Below are 4,976 nucleotides of genomic sequence, written 5' to 3'. Positions count from 1 at the left end.
GGTCAGGGAGGGAATGGGGTTAGGGATGGCTGGGGTGAAGCTAGGAGGAGGGAATGGGGTTTGGGTCTTGGAAGGCTGGGGTGAAGCTAGGAGGAGGGAATGGGGTTTGGGTCTTGGAAATGGGTTTGGTCTTGGAAGCTGGAGGTGGAGAGGAGCTAGGAGGATGGGGATTAGGTCAGGGAGGGAATGGGGTTTGGGTCAAGGGCTGGGGTGGGGATTAGCTTGGATATTTTTTTTGTAATGATTGAGAGAAGGAAGAATTAGAATAATAATCATATCATTTCAGCTGTAAGTCTTCATGAAATGCATGATCAAATGTCTGGAGGTCACTCCAGGTAACTCTGTCCTTCACATTTTGTACTAATTAAAGTGGCCAGATCAAGAACCAGTGTGTGTGTGTGTTATTGTCAATCAGCAAATAATCAGAAAACTGATTTACATTTCCAGAATGAAATGCTTGGCCAATAGATTTCATCATCATTGTGCATTTATTAATGAAGTGTCATATTACTTTTTACACTGAATGAGAATATAAAACACATATAAAGTGTTTTCATGAGCTGAAAATAGATCCCATAAATGTTCCATATGAACAAACGCATTTCTCTCAAATGTTGTGGAAATTTGTTTTACCTCTCTGTTAGTGAGCATTTTCTCCTTTGCCAAGATAATCCTTCCACCTTAAAGGTGTGGCATATCAAGAAGCTGATTAACAGCATGATCATTACAGGTGCACCTTGTGCTGTGGGGCAAAGGGCCACTCTTAAAATGTGCTGTTTTTCTTTTCACAATAACACAATGTCATGTTTTGAGGGAGTGTGCAATTGTCATGCTGACTGCAGGAATGTTCACCAGAGCTGTTGCCAGAGAATTCAATGTTGTTCTCTGCCTCAACTGCCTCCGTTGTTTTAGAGAATTTGGCAGTGCGTCAACCGGCCTCATAACACAGACCACGTGTGGTGTTGTGGGGGTGAGTTTTCTGAGTGCCAGTGCCCCATGGTGGAGTATGGACACGCATACGCTACGGCCTAAACACAGTGCATTTTATAGATGGCAACTTTAATGCACAAAACAACACTGTGACGAGATCCTGAGGCCCATTGTCATGTCATTTATCCACCACCATCACATGTTTCAGCATGATAATGCACAGCCCCATGTCGGCAAGATCTGTACACACCTGGAAGCTGAAAATGTCCCAGTTCTTCCATCGCCTGCATACTGCATGCCAGGTCACCTGTCTGAGCACGTTTGGGGAGGCTCTGTATCCCAGACAGGTCACTGTCAGGCATGTTTGGGATGCTCTGTATCCCAGACAGGTCACCCGTCGAGCATGTTTGGGATGCTCTGTATCCCAGACAGGTCACCCGTCGAGCACGTTTGGGATGCTCTGTATCCCAGACAGGTCCCCCCTCGAGCATGTTTGCGATGCTCTGGATCCCAGACAGGTCACCCGTCGAGCATGTTTGGGATGCTCTGTATCCCAGACAGGTCACCCGTCGAGCACGTTTGGGATGCTCTGTATCCCAGACAGGTCCCCCCTCGAGCATGTTTGCGATGCTCTGGATCCCAGACAGGTCACCCGTCGAGCATGTTTGGGATGCTCTGTATCCCAGACAGGTCACCCGTCGAGCATGTTTGGGATGCTTTTGTATCAACGTCTACGACAGTGTGTTCCAGTTCCCGCCAATATTCAGCAACTCCGCACAGCCATTGAAAAGGTATGGGACAACATTAAACAGCTGCATGAGGCGTGTAAATGGTGGTTACACCCAGATACTGACTGGTTTTCTGATCCAACGCCTTTTATCTGTGACAGATGCATATCTGTCTTCCCAGTCATATGAAATCCATAGATTAGGGACTAATACTTTTTTTATTTTCTTCAATTGACTGATTTCCGTGTATGTACTGTTAACTTGGTCAAATCTGAAATTGTTGCGTGTTGAGTTTATATTATTGTTCTATATATACAGTGCTTTGCGAAAGTATTCGGCCCCCTTGAACTTTACGACCTTTTGCCACATTTCAGGTTTCAAACATAAAGATATAAAACTGTATTTTTTGTGAAGAATCAACAACAAGTGGGACACAATCATGAAGTGGAATGACATTTATTGGATATTTCAAACTTTTTTAACAAATCAAAAACTGAAAAATTGGGCGTGCAAAATTATTCAGCCCCTTTACTTTCAGTGCAGCAAACTCTCTCCAGAAGTTCAGTGAGGATCTCTGAATGATCCCATGTTGACCTAAATGACTAATGATGATAAATACAATCCACCTGTGTCTAATCAAGTCTCGTATAAATGCACCTGCACTGTGATAGTCTCAGAGGTCCGTTAAAAGCGCAGAGAGCATCATGAAGAACAAGGAACATCCCAAGGGAGCACTGTGCAACGATAATATTGAAATGGAAGGAGTATCAGACCACTGCAAATCTACCAATACCTGGCCGTCCCTCTAAACTTTCAGCTCATACAAGGAGAAGACTGATCGGAGATGCAGCCAAGAGGCCATGATCACTCTGGATGAACTGCAGAGATCTACAGCTGAGGTGGGAGACTCTGTCCATAGGACAACAATCAGTCGTATATTGCACAAATCCCACAGCCTTTATGGAAGAGTGGCAAGAAGAAAGCCATTTCTTAAAGATATCCATAAGTAGTGTTGTTTAAAGTTTGCCACAAGCCACCTGGGAGACACACCAAACATGTGGAAGAAGGTGCTCTGGTCAGATGAAACCAAAATTGAACTTTTTGGCAACAATGCAAAACGTTATGTTTGGCGTAAAAGCAACACAGCTCATCACCCTGAACACACCATCCCCACTGTCAAACATGGTGGTGGCAGCATCATGGTTTGGGCCTGCTTTTCTTCAGCAGGGACAGGGAAGATGGTTAAAATTGATGGGAAGATGGATGGAGCCAAATACAGGACCATTCTGGAAGAAAACCTGATGGAGTCTGCAAAGACCTGAGACTGGGATGGAGATTTATCTTCCAACAAGACAATGATCCAAAAAATAAAGCAAAATCTACAATGGAATGGTTCAAAAATAAACATATCCAGGTGTTAGAATGGCCAAGTCAAAGTCCAGACCTGAATCCAATCGAGAATCTGTGGAAAGAACTGAAAACTGCTGTTCACAAATGCTCTCCATCCAACCTCACTGAGCTCGAGCTGTTTTGCAAGGAGGAATGGGAAAAATGTCAGTCTCTCGATGTGCAAAACCGATAGAGACATACCCCAAGCGACTTACAGCTGTAATCGCAGCAAAAGGTGGCGCTACAAAGTATTAACTTAAGGGGCTGAATAATTTTGCACGCCCAATTTTTCAGTTTTTGATTTGTTAAAAAAGCCTGAAGCCTGAAATGTGGCAAAAGGTCGCAAAGTTCAAGGGGGCCGAATACTTTCGCAAGGCACTGTATATATGCTATTTACAGAGAGTCACTCTTCTCATGGCAGGATAGGAAATATGTAGATTAATGATCAGGATAGATGGATGGACACTGATGTTCGTGTCAGTAATATAGTTCAGGGTGTCCTAAACTCAGTCCCCCATCCACCCACCCACAGGTGCACGTTCTGGTTTTTGCCCGAGCACCACACAGCTAATTCAAATAGCCAACTCCTCGTCAAGCTGTGATGATTTGAATATGTGTAGTGCTCGGGCAGAAGAACAGAAAATGCACGCAGAGGGAGATCCAGGACCGAGTTTGGGAAACACTGATTTGTAGTAAATCCTCTCTTCTGATAACTTTAGATACTGTAGAAAACAACACTTTTATAACGGTTTGATATCTTTTAATTAATACCGTAGTTTACATTGTCAGTCTGGGCTAAATGGGTAAACCCAGGAGCAGAGCTGGACTTGGATCAGCACCAAACAGCCATTTACATTTACATTTAAGTCATTTAGCAGACGCTCTTATCCAGAGCGACTTACAAATTGGACATGGATGTATTGTGCTGCTGAGAGAGGAGAAACAGTACAACACTATTTACACAATACTTATAGGTTCTTTATAGAATATAGAATACTTATAGGTTCTTTATAGAATACTTATAGGTTCTTTATAGAATACTTATAGGTTCTTTACACAATACTTATAGGTTCTTTATAGAATACTTATAGGTTCTTTATAGAATACTTATAGGTTCTTTATAGAATACTTATAGGTTCTTTATAGAATACTTATAGGTTCTTTATAGAATATTTACAGGTAGTTTTTAGGTTATTTATAGAATACTTAGGTTATTTATAGAATACTTAGGTTATTTATAGAATATTTCTAGGTTATTTATAGAATACTTTAGTTTCATCTGCAACAAAGGGGACTTGAGGTCTGTTTTGCTTACGTTACAAGGTTTGACCCATAAAGTTTAATACTGTATATACACCCCTGAAAGACGAAAAACATTCTAACCCACAGAAGAAACTTATTTTCACGTACTATTATAGAATAGATATAGGCCTTTACATCTTTCTAAATACTTCACCTATCTTACACATTATCTAACAAGCAACACCCACAGGTAACATTGGTCTGGTTGGGAGGTTATGTCACAGAGTGGCTTGTGCTATCCCAGATTCCCGTCAGCAACTAAAGATGCAGGTTCATATTATAGGCAGGAGGAGGAGAGGCAGGATTCTCCTCTATGGATGCAGACAGAGAGTATACAGTACAGTACAGGAGGCCCCTGCTCACTCAGACTGGCACTATACAGAACAGTAGGCCACTGGGAGAATCTTAATTGCATTTCCTTGCCTCCCCCGTCTGCATTCCTCTCCTCCTTCTCAAAACGTATTGGATGAGAAAGCCAGGGGTCTCTCCCCTCTGACCTTCTCCTCCAATGGGTTTTGAGTAGTTGGTGAGGAGAGAGTATGGAATTGAGATTCTCCCAAGGAAAATGCAAATGAGATTCTCCTGCGCTCTCTCACTAATAATCTATTGAAGATATTGGATAGCAGT

The sequence above is a fragment of the Oncorhynchus gorbuscha genome, unplaced genomic scaffold, assembly GCF_021184085.1.
Source record: "Oncorhynchus gorbuscha isolate QuinsamMale2020 ecotype Even-year unplaced genomic scaffold, OgorEven_v1.0 Un_scaffold_4937, whole genome shotgun sequence".
Classification (NCBI taxonomy): Eukaryota; Metazoa; Chordata; class Actinopteri; order Salmoniformes; family Salmonidae; genus Oncorhynchus; species Oncorhynchus gorbuscha.
This window is presented reverse-complemented; position numbering follows the sequence as displayed.